Source organism: Nannospalax galili, unplaced genomic scaffold (genome assembly GCF_000622305.1).
Source record: "Nannospalax galili isolate Female #2095 unplaced genomic scaffold, S.galili_v1.0 scaffold296, whole genome shotgun sequence".
In the NCBI taxonomy this organism is placed as follows: Eukaryota; Metazoa; Chordata; class Mammalia; order Rodentia; family Spalacidae; genus Nannospalax; species Nannospalax galili.
The window spans coordinates 2823231-2839855 of record NW_008340113.1 but is presented as its reverse complement, the minus strand read 5'-3'; positions in this window follow the sequence as shown (position 1 = coordinate 2839855).

Genomic DNA, 16625 nt, shown 5'->3' with positions numbered 1-16625 from the left:
CTTCTCAAGCGATTTTTCACTTATGAATATTTATCTTGCTTGTAGTATTCAGATGATATACGCAAGCATCAATTAGCCTCCCAATAAAAGACAAGATTTGGAAGTGTAAGGGTTTACATAAGGCTGCCAAGCTATGTGCGGCTCATTCATTTATAGCTCAAGTTGTTTATCATTATTGTACCTCATTTTTAAAGTGTTGACAGAGTATTTATATAGATACTTTTAGAGTTTATGTATAACAAGTACCCCAGAAGGAGAATGTTCCACTTACACTAGAATCCTGGTTTAAGTGGTAATCAAGTCACTGACAGTTTTTGTAGCTGAGACAATATGCATTGCTCCAGTTTCTGATTTTATATTTGTATCAGGAAAAGTAGGGGCTGGGCTTAGTGGTAAGAACACTTGCTTTGCCACCATGAGGACCTGAGTTTGAATCCCCAGAATTCATATAAAAAACAGAGGAAGGCTGCAAATTCCTGTGTCACCAATGATTAAGAGGCAGAGACAGATTCTGAAAGCTTCCTGACCAGTCAACGTAGCCAAATCAGTGAGCTTCCAGCACAACAGCACAGTAGAAGACCTTTATCATGTCAAGACCATGATAAAGACAGCTGTAGAGGAAAATACTGATGTCTTATTCTGTTCTCTGTTATGTATGCACCTACATGCACACACACACACACACACACACACACACACACACACCCACACACACACACACACACACACCCACACACACACACACACACACACCCACACACACACACACACACACACCCACACACACACACACACACACACCCACACACACACACACACACACACCCACACACACACACACACACACACACACACACACACACACGCGGTAGGAAATATGTAAAAATTAACTGATCCACTTACCTTTACCCACTGATATGATCCTAGTTTATGAGCAGTTGGAATCATTAAATTATGGAAAATTTTCCATGACTTTCAGCTGAACTTGCCTTTGATCATGGTAGGTAAAAAAGAAAGTAAAAATCACTGATAAATTATTAAGATATGTCACTCTTAGCTACAAAGTTTTGACTCAAGATTTTCTTTCAGGGCATAAACTTCCCAAAAGATCCCTTGTTTCCAAAAATATTAGAATCCTGAAATTTCCATTCATATTTTCACACACTGACTCTGTTATCAAATAATGTTAGCATATGGTAGCTAAATTACAGAAACATTACAAAGTTAGCATGACAAAGAGAGGTGAAAGAACAGTACGGAAAATTTTATTTATTATAAAGTAGATATATAATTGGAATCAGAATTTTTTAGCTCCTGAATTACTGATAGAGAAGTAAGAGAAGAGAAGGGAAGGAGGGTAGAGACAGGGAGGAGAGGGGATACAGATTTACCAATGTCAAAGTCTATGGAAAAGATTTGGAGGTATGAATTGATTCACCTCACCTCTATGATTACCTGGCCTCAGTTGTCACCTATACATTCCACGGAATATGAGAAAATATCCATGTCTCCATTAAACAAGCAGGAGATATATTCATCCTTGTCCCTGACCAATACCATCTTTTGCCTCTCATTCTATCTGCAGTTCCCACCTTGGCTCTGCTATTCAAAGTTATCAATCATCCCTGAAACTTTCTTTGGGAGCACTGTCAGAGGAAAATGTATTCCTCATACTTTTGGGAGTCACCTCTTGCCCAAAAATTTTGCTGCCAATCAAGGAAGCAACTTTCCATATGGTCATTTCATGCTTCAGTTCTGCTGAATTCTCTTTGCTCTTTGAACCCTAATTTGGGATTGAAATTTCATGTGCTTGTATTAGGAGTGACAGGGAAGACTGTCTGGACATTTGCCTGTGTTTAATGTGAGTTCTCCAAGTTGCTCAGTGCTTTGGTCTAAAGTCAACTGGAATGGCCTGGCTGCCACAGCTCAAATCAGAGCCACTTTCACTCCTTCCTTCCAGGATTGACTTGCTCTAATTTAATCATGTCTGCTTGAAGCAAGAGGTGTGACCACTGTGGTATGATCTGCATTGCAACTCTACAGTCCTCTGGCCTAACAGCCCAGGGGCTTTCTCTCTCCAGCATACTTCTCAGTCTGATTATGCCACTGTGAATGCGAGCCATGGCTTTCTACCTCCCTTTTCTGCAGCTGTTCAGCCTAGATCTGGAACATTCTAGCAACCTCTACTAATGCTACTGCTACACCACATCCCTCTGTAATGCAAGAGTAAACAAAAATCACATGCCTATCAGAAGATCAAGAGTTTCAGAGTAAATATAAGTTCTCTCATCATCTTTAATTGTCACTTGCTGTGGATGTCAAACTGACAGAGTAGCAGAATCTAATTTCTCTGTTTGATTCACCATGAAATTAAACTGAACTGACAATTTTTATTTTCACCTGGCAAATTCATCTGACACTATTTAAATCTAACTAATCAACTACAGTTATCTGCTGCATGCACTCGTCTCTCCCACCACAACTCTGATTTTCAGCATCCCACTTCCTGGACTCCTCCAACAGTCATGTGCTGGATTGCATTTACAGTTTTGGAAGGTGTAAAAGAATGAAAGAACACAGTTAGCCAAGGTGCCAGCAAATGTATCACGTCATAAAATTACTACTGAAAGATGAAAAAAATGAAATATGAGTGAAAAACAAAACTCTAGGACTGTAACACTGTTAGGAAAAAAAAAAAAAAAACCTACCAGGCAGATGGTTTAGTGAAGCCTGTGCTTGGTAGATTAGAAAAAGCAATTCTAAAGTAAACTGACTTTTATGGAAAGAACATGTTTACCCCTATAAAAAATAAACATTATAGTTCGATATAATCAGTATCATAGTAGAGTGCCTATCTGTCCGATGAAATGAGGCTGTCTGGCAATGTGAGAATGACCACCAGTAAATGAACTGTCATTTGAGCTTTCAACACCCTAGAATCATTGTACAATGTCTCAAAGCAACCACCTGTGATATATAACCAAAATAGATAAGGTTCACCACTTAATCATTGACAATTGCCAGTTTCAAGGACTACCAGGGATGATAGGAACCTGGATTTGTCAGATCACAAAACAACTAAATACCTTTCTTACTGCTCGGATGCACAAGAAGAGGTGTGGCAGCTGGTCCCAAACTAGCAGCCTCATCGCGCCTCCGACTTTGTGCATCTCAACTTCAGGCCGGTTTCTTTTTCTGCCCTCGTTGACCAAACAGGGATTTCTGGACTCCTACTACTCTGAAGTTTCAGGTATTTACTATCAACTCCCAGGGATCAAATATGTGGAGAGGTTCTGGGTGGGTTCCATATTTGGGACAGAATCTAAAATATACCTATATGCTGAGTGGTGGAGAAGCACAGAAGAATCAGATTGAATATATAGTTCAATGGTTAAAAACTTCATTCAGCAAATAATTATTATTCATTTTCAGAAGACGTTGACAAAGTCTGTTATGACATTAGCTAAGCATAATCATAGCTACAATTTTTTGAGAATTTTCCATATGCTAGACAGTGTGCCAACAGCTTAGTGGTATCATCATCCTATCTAACATAGCCTCTTCAGCCCTTTCCTCTTCATCCCTGTTGGGAAAAAATCATTACATTAAAGCCCCTAGGTCATCTATTCCTGAAGAACTTACATGAAATTGCTCTTGTGACAATCTATTCAAATTCACACAAGCACATAAAAGTATGGGCATAGCTTTAATTACTGTAATGCTAAATATTCTAATTATAGTTTCTTTTTAAAATTACTGTTTTTCTGCTTGCTTTATGTATTTTTCAAGTAAAAATTTTACTGAATTGCAGCAATAGCTAGTCTGGAAAATGACTAGACTAAGTCTATATTTCCTCTAAGGTCTCTCAAAATTATATTTTCATCAACCATACAGCCCAGGTATGCTCAAAGTCATACTAAAACCTTCAAGTCATTGTTTTTCAGCAGGAATTGCCAAGTCTTATATTTATTCATATAGTCTAAGTCCTGAAAACAGATGTGATTAAATAATTCACCCTGTTCACATACCTAAGAAGTGATGATGCAAGGTTTAGAAGACCATTGAAATTCTGAGAATACTTAGTACCCTAGACTTCAAGGTAAGAATCATTGTTCAATAATATTGGTGTGTTATTAATTAGATGAACCTTTATCTTATCTTAACAAGCACAGAATGAACAAGAACTTGACTCTAAATGTATAATTAAGCATCTATGTTATCTCATTGTAAGTGCTGAATAAGTCATCTTATTGTACAAATCCCATTCTATCTAATGCCAAGAATCAGTCCTTCCAGAAACTTCCTGTAATACCAAATTATCTTCTGGGAAGTCCACACGCTTGCTCCTAAGCCCTAAGTGAGGCATGCTGCCTCCTTCTTGGCTCCCAGGCCCCAACTGTGTTCATACCTGACCGACTGATAAAATCCACTGACAAAACTGACACAGTGTCCCTCTAAGCTATAGTTTGGGGAATAAAGATGTTTATTTGGGCTTGCCAACAAAGCTCATGCCATCTGGGAAGGGGTCACTTACAAAAACATGGATGCCCATGGGTTCTTTCCCCTACATCTTGGCTGAGCTTTAGAGATCTGCCATTGTCAGCATCATGCTGACAGGGTGACTTCCCGCTGCCTCCCAGCGTCCTCTGTGCCAGCCTGGCCTTTGACACACCCTTTCATACAATTGAAGCTGATTGATTGGGTGGGAGGGGTGACTGTCTCTCCCTCTGTCTATGGAGCCTTTTAGGGTTGAGACATTCAGTTGTTACAGGTTTTTTCAAAGGATATGCTGATCCAACACTTCCACCTAGTCAACCAGTCCCATTTTACTGGAAGATTGCTAAGATTGTGGGTGGGAGGTAGGGGGTGTTGATCTCTAGAGTCTTAAGTCTGTATTTTTTGCCCTCCATTTGTGCTAATTTTTAACTTCCTCCTAGCAAACAGAGGCATAATAAGCTACATTGAAAACATCTAACGCTCCCTTAAATTGACCTATCCCTAAATAACTTGCTTAGGAGAAAACAAGAATTTAACTTTAAAAATAATGTTTCATTTCTTGTTGCTGTGATAATATACCCTGACAAAAGCAAATTAAGGGCAAAAGGTTTGTTTGGCTTTCAGTTTGAGGGGGTACAATCCATTGTGGTGGGGAAGACATGGCAGCAGGCAGAGAAGGCATTGTGAAAGGATTAAGTGGCTGGCCAGTCATATTGCACTGCATTCAAGAATCACAGAGTGGACAGGGGTGGGGCTGGGTTATAAAGCCTAAAGGCCTACCCGAAATGACCTACTTCCTCCAGTGAGGCTCCACATCCTACAGGTTCTGCAACCTTCCCAAACAGCACTTCCAGCTCACTGAGATCTGTTGGTCAAACATGGGAGCCTAAGAGGGAGATTTTTCATTCAAATCCAAACAGTCGAGGTGGCATTGCAGGAGCAACATCCTACAGGTTCTATAACCTTCCCAAACAGCTGAGGGAGACAGTGGAGAATGAGATCTCAAGAGCAGCAGAGGAGGTCTCAAATGTCAGGAGGAATTTGAAGAGTGGATCAAGAAGAAAGAGATCTTCAAAAGAACTCAGGGCAAGAAAGCAAGTGCAGTAAGACAGCTCCAGGCTTCTGGACACTGTGCTACAGCTCATGTTCAGGAAGACAAGGAAGACAGCGATGGCTTTAACAGCATTTCACTAGAAACATCATTCCCAAGGTATTTTCTCTCTCTCTCTTTCTCTCTCTCTCTCTCTCTCTCTCTCTCTCTCTCTCTCTTTCTCTCTCTCAAATTCTGTAAAAAGTCTAAGGCATTTTGTAACATATATACATTCCAATGATAACAGTAAACAAGTTCAGGCAATGCCCAAAGAATAAAATATGAAATTGAATTGTGGAAAAGGAAGAGAAATTGTGTTGCAGGTTCCCTCGCAGGTCCAGCCCACAAGGGACTGAGGGGAATGAGGGTTCTGGCCAAGGTGGGGGTAAGCAGTGTGGAGTCAACACACAGACACCAGGAGTCAGGTGAAAGCAGGCACTAGGCAAGGTGCTGCAGACTCAATAATTGCTGGGAAGGGCAGGCCTTATATATCGCCCCCTCTGCCCCCAGTGTCCTGTAAGCTGGTTTGTTGCTCCCTGATAGATCCTCTCATCCAGGCCACTCATGTCATCAGTCTCTAAGTCCAGGAGCAGATAATAGGTTGGCTCTTTTGCGGAAGCACAGGCTGTGTTCTCAAGACAGAAGCTGTGTTCTCTAGTGTGGCCTGCGCTTAGGCCTGGCACTTCACCTCCTACATATCCATCCCTTTTTATTATAGAAAGGTCAGTGGGAGTCGATGTTCTTTGCCTTGATATAGTTGACCCCACCTCAGAGGGCACCCAGCTTGATGGACTGTGGTTGTCTTAGGTTGTCCTTACCATCAGGATCTTACCCGTTACTGACTATCAGCCTTCGAAGGGTGTAACCTCTGGCATGACTATGTGAGGGAGGAGGAAGGCAAGAAGTTAAACAACCACACCTTGGATACCAGCAAGCCAGACCTGTCAGACCTCAGAGGGGGGGGATCGAAGTCTGCATCCTCGAGCATCTTGAGAACCTGATACACTGAGTAATTTACTTAGTTTTGTCTGCAGAAGGATAAAACCAGGCAATTTGTGAGCAAGAAAAGAATTAAGACTATGACACCCAAGACTAAATAAGTAATGATCCATGAAGGGTCAAACAAAGCTTTTAAGTTCAACCAAACTTTATCTAGGAAACCAGAGTTTATATCTAATGTCTGAGTCCATGTATAATTTAGGGAGATGATCTGGTCAGTGAACAAGGTAGAGTAGTTGAGAAACGTTTGGCTCCAGTGGCCATGGGTGTACTGTGAGAGTTCTACCCTGGCCCCAGTGAGGTTATCTACTTTGTAAGGTGTGAGACACAGGGCTTTGAACCATGGGTCACAGGCCTTTAATGTCATTTGTTTGACAATCGCCATCTCCTCCCTGAGGAGGTCTACCTATTGTTGGATGACAGAAATGGCCTGGAAGAGGTGTTGATTAATAAGAGATTGAGTGTGTAAGGCCACAGAGGTTTTGGATACGACCTCATTGAGTGTTTCCACAGTAGTGGAAGATTGAGTGATAGCAACAGCAGCAGTGGCGGGAGCCCCTAAGGAAAGGATAATGGTGGTGACAATTGTCATGGTAATACCAAAATCTCTCTTGATCTGGGGGAAGGGCTGGAGAGCCATCTGTTCCATGAGGGTGATAACATGGAAATGAGACGCACTGGGAACGGGAACCCAGATTGCTGCAGGTTCATACACAAAGAGAACAAGAGAGGCAGGGAAAATCCAGCATGTTGAGAGGGTGCAGTTAATGATGGAGCAGTTAAGGGTATCCCCCAGCAGAGCAAATGGTGATCAAACTCAAATAGGCAAGGAGATGGAGTGGGAGATGCTAACAGAGACTTCATTAGGTGTCTAATCTGGGTTCGTGAAACCTATGTCATTCCCCGTATATGTACTATTAAAGATGGCTCCTCCTAATACAAAGAAAAGAGGACGCAAATCCAGGCAGGCTGCCAGCCTGCAAAGCTCCCAGGCCCCCCTGACAGTGTCTTTACACCCGTGGTCAGGATAGACATAGGAGTAAGGTTTTACAGAGACAAGTTGTCTCCAGACTGCCAGGGAGGAAGCCTGTGGACATCCATCATAATCCTAAAGAGGAGCGTACCTCCAGGAGTGAGTGGGAGGCAGTGTTCCCATGAAACAAGAAAGCACAATACTGTGAGAAGTTTATGGGTGGGAGGGCACCGCGTCCATGGAGGACGCTTGACCCTTGTCAGGGGAAGGGTGGTGGTCCCAGTGTCCCCACTGCTCAGTGTAGTCACTGTATTGTTTTTTACTAAGGGAGACCAGATTTTGAGTCCCCATAAGGAGCCCTGGCTCAGGTTTCCACGAAAGTCACTTGTGATGTTAAAGAGGGAGTGACAGGGAGAGACATTAGGGGAGTAGGGGTTAAGGACTGGGCTGAAGCAGAGCTATCCTGCAAGGGACCATATGCCATTTACGGGAATGGATGCATGAACCAATTCCATGGTGGGGAGACTGAGGGATTCATTAGCAGTAAAGAGAACTGGGAAAGCAGGTGACTGTTCATCTACAGGGAGGATCAGAGGTGGTAAGGGGATCAGTACCCAGAAGTCTGAAGCCTGGGGAGAAGCACAGCCAAAGGTCAAAAGGGTGCCAAAGACAGCAAAGCGAGAAAAGGGTGTCATGGCTTATCCAACTCACAGTTGGGCCCGGTCTCCAGATGGGTTTCCATAGCTGGTTGAATGTCTTTTGATGGAATCCAGATGGGGGTCATAGCATCCTGTGGAAAAATATAAGCATATCCTCATCCTCATGTCAGGATGGGGGCTGGTTTCTGCTATAGGGGTGAAATAGGATCCCTCCATTTAGCTAGTGGCAGAGGCATAGCCCAAGGCAAGGAGGACCAATGTTTATATGCTGGACTGAGACCCCACTCGTCAAATATGAAGAAATTAACATGGAACAAAGCCTCAGTAAGAGCCAGGTGAGGGTCATGTTTGGCCTCAGCCAAAGGGCATTTAGCCAGGAGGGACTTAAGTGTTCTGTTGGTCCTTTCGACAATGGCTTGTCCTTGTGGGTTATAGGGAATACCAAAGGTATGTTTGATTCCCCAGGAGGAAAAAAATTTATTGAATTCTTGAAAGGAATAAGTGGGCCCATTATCAGTCTTAAGCACCCAGAATATGGCCATGATTAACATGGCAGACTATATAGATTTAATGGATGTATAGCCTTTTCCCTTGAGAGAGCTAAAGCCTAAGTAAGGGAGGAGCATGTATAAACTATTACATGAACAAATCTCAATTTCCCAATAGGGGGCTAGTGAGTCATGTCCATCTGCCAAATGGCATTGGGTATCAAACCATGGGGGTTCACTCCTCCCCTATTAAGGGGCCAAAGAGGCATGAGCGGGGCACAGGTAGCACATGTGCAGACAAGGTGCTTGCATTGGGACACAGGGATTTCTGGGAGGAGTTTATGAATACTCTGAGGGGACAGGTGGAATTGTTGATGTAAAGCTCTTGCTTGTTCTAACAGGTTAGACTGGACTGTCATGATCATGGCATCTGTGGCAGCATTCCCCCAAGCTAGGATTCCAGGAAGGGAGGAATGTGAGTGGATATGTGAGATATACCATGGGTGACTTCTATTTTCTACGCATTCCTATAGCTTGACCACAGTGAGGTGGAGTGGGTTGGAGGAGTTTTTAACATGAGAAACCTGAACAGCATAGGCACTCTCAGAAAAGAGATTTAGGGGTTCATCCTGGTACTCTGCTAAAGCTTTAGGTATAGCAAGAAGTTCTGGAACTGGACAGAGCCAGGATTAGGGATGATGTAGGTGATGTCCTTTTTTCCAGGATGATGTATCAGGACACCAAAGTTCTTATTAGTGTCCTAAAAGGCAATGGTCGCTTGGGGAATTGGGGAAGAGGAAGGGGTGTTGTGCAGCTTAACCTCAAATGGCAATGTGAGAAGGGCCTGAATTCTTTTTTCTTGGGGCAGTCGATTGTCAATGGAGCCTGGAAGCCTGACATCATAGTCTGAAAACTTTTGGAATTGGTCCAGAGGGCCTGTAGGTTATGGAGGGGAAAGGGGAGCACAATAACATCAGGTTCTCTAGTGAAGGTTCTTCGAGCTTGAGTGTGCAGTTTGACTGCCAGGTTAAAGGCCAGATCAAACTTGGAGGAAACCTGCTGGAGCTCTGAGTATAAGAGATGGACCCAGATAAGTGGCCCAGTCTGCTGAAGGGCACCAAGGAAGCCAGAAGAAGTCAATAGCACTAAAGCCTGTAGGGATTGTAAGGGCTCATATCTGTCAAGGGGTGTTGACGAGAGTAACCCAATGATCTTTTGCAATAAGACAATGGCCTGGGGAGTTAAGTTAATCTTTGAAGAAGGGCAGGTGGGGCCCTCCAAAAGAGAAAACAGCACCCTCAGTTTCTCTTAGGGAATGGGCAAGAATGGTTTAAGCCAATTTATGGTGCCACAGAGTTGTTGAAAATCAACTAGTGTATAGACCAGCTTTCAGTTAAAGGGAGGGGCCATAGGGTGTATGCTGGCTGAAATGGTATGCCTCAAAAAGGCATAGGGAGGCACCTCCTAGAACTTATCTAAGGTGATAGAAAAGCCAAGGGATGATAGGCAGGAGTGTAAGTCTCTGGTTAACTTGAGGAGAGATTGTGGGTTAGGGTGGGACAACAGAATGTCACCCATATAGGGAATAAATTGTATACCATGAGGGATGGCTGAAGTGGCTCGTGAGACAAAAAGCTGACAGATAGTAGGACTATTTTTCATTTCCTGGGGAAGGACTTTCCATTGATATCTGAGGGCTGGCTTGTGGAAATTAGGTTCCCAAACCATAAAGGCAAAGTGATCAAGATCTTGGGGGGCAGTGGGATTGAGAGGAAGAAATCTTTAATATCAACTGTTATGATATAATAAGAAGGAGGAATATCACCAGGGTGGGGCAAGCCCACCTGTATCAAGCCCATCTTTTCCATTTAGTCATTCATGGCACGTAAGTCCTGAAGCAATCTAAAATGGCCAATTTTCTTTCAATAATGAAAATTGGGGAATTATATTTACTAGTGGATGGTTGCAAATGTCGGAGGTCCGGCTGCTCCTGGACCAAATTTTTGAGGATATATAATTTAGGTCCTATAATAGGCCACTGCTCCACCCAGATCACATCTCTTGAGAGCCAGGTAAGAGCAATCAGTGTGAGACTCCTTAGGGGATGTCCCAGGGAGGGCAGTGGCCCTTAGAATTGGGAGTGCTGGTCAGGGCTCCGATTTCTCCCAGAGAGGTCAAGATTATCACGGGCTATGACATTATCATAAAAGGCCTGATTGTCTGTGGTAAGGGCCATACCCATGTCCTCCAGGACATCTCAACCCCACAAGTTGTGGGGAATGTCAGCCACTATGGGAGCAAATGTGCCCTTACTCCCATCTAAGCTCTTCCAGTGTAGTGGGCAGATGACCAACTTTGTGTCCTGGCTGCCACGAACTCCCTTAATGGGTAGGCCAGGCCAATATTTCCAATGGGGGAACCAATGAGACTTGTTCTCAGTGATGATGGTAACATCAGCTCCCATGTCCACTAGGCCCTTTACAGCGATCCCATCCAGGAATAAGGTCATTAGGGGGGATTGATTAAGAATTGGAAGGGTCCATAAAACCTGCCTCATCCCCCCTCTTACTTGTTGGGCTGAGGGTCACCCCGGGTGGAGTTTAAAGGAGGTGAGTCTGATTGGTGCCATGACCTACAGTCTTTTGCCTAATGAAGTCCCTTTTTGCGTTTGGGGCAGTGGGTCTTGGGATGAGCTCCATTGTTCGGGCAGTCCCTGTGGAGGTGTCCTGTCCTCCCACAGTTCCAGCGGCCATCTTTTGAATCAGAGGGGGTGGGCCTTCCTTCTAATAAGAGCGCCTCTAAGGAGCCAGTCAAGGTCTTGATGGGCCCTGTCCTGGGATCTAGGTCTCTAGTGGCGAGTACCCATTTATGAATATCATCATTGTGGACAGGCATGATAGCATTGCGGGTAGGACTATTTAGGCCTTCCCATGTCAACTGTTTGACAAGCATATCTTGAGTGGGCCCAGACTCCACTTTCCATTCCACCACTCCAGTAACTCGGGCGAGGAAGTCTGTGAAGGACTTCCCTGGATGCTGAATCAAATTGCGGAAGAATGCCTGTGAGTCATGGGGGGAGCAACATTTAAGGGCCTTGAATGCCAGGTCACTAACTTGTTGGTAGTAAACATGAAGGCCAAAATTGGACTGGGAAATGGGGTCAATATATTGTCCACATCCTGTGAGCATATCCAGAGTAATATTAAGGCCATATTGAAGGTTGAGACTTGCCTGATTTTCAGCCTGATCATCATAGGCCAAATGCCAGCTCAGGAAGACTGAGGGCTCCAATATCACCTTCAATAAGTTATACCAATAGTAATGGGTCTGTAACTGCATGGCCCATTGGTGAAGAACTTGCTCAAAATATGGGGAATTGGGGCCTGATTTGTTGGTGGATTTGTGGATGAGTGCAAGGTCTGTGAGAGGGGTGGGCACTCATGGCTCTTGCGCAGCATTGGGGCCGACATTAACCAGAAAGGCAGACATGGGCCAGCAAGGGGCAGCAAGGGGTGGACAGGCCATGGGGGGCTATAATGAATAGGAGGTGTGTCAGAGCAGTCAGAATGTAGTTCCTTCCAGGGGTACTGGGGTGGTGGTGTCTCTGATTGTTGTGCTTTGAAAGTGGGGTCTGAGGTAGGGGCAAGGGGGCCCCTTCCTTGTCTGAATCGACCTCAAGGCTGGTTCCCATATCAAGGTCAGCAGAGATTAAAGTAATGGCAAGGTCTACATTGGTCTGATCCTGAAAATGTTTGTTGTGGGCTGAAATGACTTCTTCAGGGGAGGAAGATTTAAGGAAAGCAACGATGACTAAAACAATTGGAACAAACGAAGCAGGGGGAATGACTCCTGATCCTACTTCCCTTTTTCAGGCCAAGAAAAGGATCTGCATCCAGAAGTCAGGATCCCACATATTCTCAGGAGAGACCCAAAGGCCAAGTTAGTTGCATCATCACAGAAATTTTCAGTATGTTTTGGTTTTACTTTCAGTCCCTGAGTTTTAAGGAGTGATTTGAGTGCCGCCATTTGTGGCTGCTTGTACTGTTGTGGTAAGTTGCCCATCGTGGGAAGGTCCCATAAAGGGAAACTCACCACAAAAGTAAAAGGCAAGGGTGAGTATCAAGAGGGCACACATGAAGCAAACAAGGGCCGTGAGCCACTCGGATGCAAACCGCCCCAACATGAAAAGGTGTATCAGATCCAAACGTCTTATGCTTAGTGAGGGACTTCCAAGGGCCATGACACCCTCAGCCATATGCTCACATGGTGTCTCCAGGACAGGCAACAGGATGACCTGAAGCGTGGGTTCTGAGTCCGGGGTAGAACAGCCCTTATGTGAACTCATCAGGACGAGCCAAGGAATAAAAGGTGCCAATGTGGGCTTAGGGACGATGCGGCGGCATGTGCCTTCCTGATCTAACAAGAAGTATGACAAACAGGGTAGAGGGGACAGAGGAGAGGGCCACTCACTTACCCTCAGGCAGTCAGGGACAGACAAAACCCGGGGCCTACTAACAAAATGATGCCAATGCTGGGGGGCCAGGAACCATGTTTGGTGGCCAGATGTTGTAGGTTCCCTCACGGTCCAGCCCACGAGGGACTGCAGGGAACAAGGGTTCTGGCCAATGTGGGGGTGAGCAGTGTGGATTCAACACACAACACTGGGATCAGGTAGAAGCAGGCACTAGACGAAGTGCTGCAGACTCCTTTATTGCTGGGAAGGGCAGGCCTTATATATTGCTCCCTCTGCCGGCAGTGTCCTGTAAGCTGGTGTGTCACTCCCTGATAGATCCTCTCATCCAGGCCGCTCATGTCATCAGTCTCTAGGGGGCAGATTATAGGTTGGCTCTTTTGCGGAAGCATGGGCTGTGTTCTCAAGGTAAAAGCTGTGCTCTCTAGTGCGGCCTGTGCTTAGGCCTGGCATGTCACCTCGTACAAAATTGTATGCCATACTCTGCACTCTTTTAAAAAAATATCTTTTATTATTTATTTATTTATTATTTAATGTGTATGACTGTGTTGCCTGCATGTATATAAGTGCATCTGTGGAGTTACAGATGGTTGTTAGCTGCCATGTGGGCTCTGGAAAACCAACCCAGGTCTTGTGCAAGAGTAGTCAGTGTGTTCTTAACCATTGAGTCATCTCTCCAGCCCCTACTCTGTATTCTTATAGATAAATACTACAACTGTCAAAGACTCAACCCTCTTCCAATATAGCTTTGGAGCAACTAGACAATGTTACATGGGTAGTCAGTGATATATAGAACCACACTGTAACTTAGAAAAGAATTCAAGGGCCAAGTTAGATGAAGAAATCAAAGAAGCATCTATTGTGGGGAACATGGAGAAGAAACAGAACAATAGAGGTAATGTTGTGGAATAAAGGAGGCAAGTAGAAGAAAAAGACCAGCTCTGTACAAAGTACCAGGTCAGGACATAGCTTCAGTCAGACTTCCAGTCAACAAAATTCAATAATCTTTTATTTTTGTTGTTGTTGCAGGTTTTTTTTTTTGGGGGGGGTATTTTGTTGTTTTTTGAGACAGAGTCTCCCTGTAGCCACAGCTGGGCTGGAACTCACCATGTAGACCAGGCTGGTCTCAATCTTACAGACACTGTCCTGCCTCTACCTCCTGAGTGCTGAGATCAAAGGGGTGTGCCATCATGCCAGCCTGAAACTCTTGTCTTTACTCTTTACTGAGAAGGTCTTGCTACTGCTATTTCACTTGCTAATCAAATGATAATAATTATATTAGCTGACTAGTCAAACTAAGGAAACTAAGCAGTGAGTTTTGCAATATAGTAAATTTGTGATATTGGGAAAGTTTTTTGATGTTGTCATTGTTGTTGTTGTTTGTTTTTTTTTTTTTTTTTTTTTACCTTACTTTGACTTTCCTCTGAATTCCTTCTCTGAGAATAACAAGAATCTTCAAATACTGCTAGAATCTTTCCATCTATATTTTCTATCTCTAAGACTTTGCCAGCCCCTTATTGCTACAGCAATAATGGCTTAGTAAAGCAATACGCTTATCTCCTTAAACATTCTATGAATTTTGTCATTTTCCAAGGTAGATACCATAAGGACATCCACAAATGAACTTGGGAGAATACAATTCAGTAACACAACCTGAGCACCATGCTCCCTCACAGTGAGGACACAGTAGACACGAGCACCATGCTCTCACACTGTGGCAGAGAGATGCCACATCATAGCAGTACTTTATCAAAGAGTTTGATCTTTAGGCATTGGTTAAAACCAGGAGAGAGATTCAGAGTTTCTTCCTTCTATGTTCTGTCAGAACACTTTCCTCTCAACAAAAGAATTTCCATTTTATATTGAAACAGTACATCCAGCACAACATGTGAAAATAAAAAAGGAACTTGTTTTATCAGAGTATTTTGACCTTTTATCTGACCCTGACTGACCCAGAACAGCACACACAACCATAAACTGATGTTATCAATCCAATTCTATCTATTGTTTGCAACATCAACAGAGATGTCATTGCTTCCAAAGATATTCATTGCTCTCAGTGCTTGATATTTTTACACCACACACACACACACACACACACACACACACACACAAGTATTCTGGGTCAGGGACAAGGAATGATGGTCATGAAGGTTTAAAAATTTATGTTTAGCTTACAAAAGGAGCTCAAGGCATAGTAAGCTTGTTTACATTGTAAACAAGCTAAGATAGTGTTAAACAATCTCAAAATATAAGATGCATCATATCTCTGTTTTTAAGGTAGCACACCATGCAGGACAGAACTATGAGGTGGAGATAAATGAACAAAATGGCAGCTAATATGGTCAAAATTCAGGTGAGCATCCCTCTTTTCTTGCCAAGTTCTTTTCTTCTGGTACCACCTCATGGTACAACTTTACTGGTCACAGTGGAATCCAGAGAGGGCCTATAGGAAAAGAATAACAGATGTATATCCTCAGGTTCAATAATGAGAGGAATGAGACCCAACCGTTACTTGGGCCATTGAGGCAGTTTATATAAAACCATATGTATATATAAAACTTCAAGTTTCTTATGATGTTTTTCCACAGATGTTAGGGGAGAAAATTGAGGGGGAAAACTTAAAAAATGTAAAGGTATGTTTCTTTAGTAAGTTGTTCTAGACAGTCCTTTATTCCAAATTCTTTTGTTTATGAATTTGATATTTAATTAATGAATGAACTTGTTCAGTTATGAATTGTCCTTGAGGTTATAGAGAATATCAGGAGAGGCATGAATACCCCATAGTTGGCAAAAGAGATAGAAGGTTTAGATACATAAGCAGGACCATTGTCTGTTTTTACTTGATTTGGGATCTCCATTATATACAAAGTAGTTAATAATTATAGTAAGATAAAACCTGAAAATGAACATGAACACATTTGAAAGAACCAAAGAAAATTGTGTGAGTTACATCCATTTGCTAAAAGTCATTAGGATGAAGATCTAAGCAGTTGATTCTGCTTGAGATGGTTCAGTCCAAAAACATTAGCATCCAAGACAGGATCAGATAGTTTCTTGAGCCTGTATTTGTGAGCGTTGAAAAGGCATAATAACTAGGCAGTCAGCAGGGTGATTTCCTTCTGTGAAGGGTCAGGTAATTCTGAATGGGATTGAATGTTTTAAATGAAAAGGATGCACTTTTCTATGGGGAGGCTTTGAATAGAGATAAATACTCATAATAAGAAGTCTGAGGCAAGAGCCAAGGTGGCTTGGAACAATAATTAGATGGTTTACACCAAATAGTGAGAACTGACTAGTAAATTTAAGGCTTGATTAGGGAATTATATGAAACCAGAAAGGATATGTAAAAGTTCTGCCCAATGAGTGGTGATGGCTCTGGGAATTACAAGAGAGTGCTGTGTTCCAGTATCAGCACACTGTATAATGGCTCCTTTGTCTGATTTGC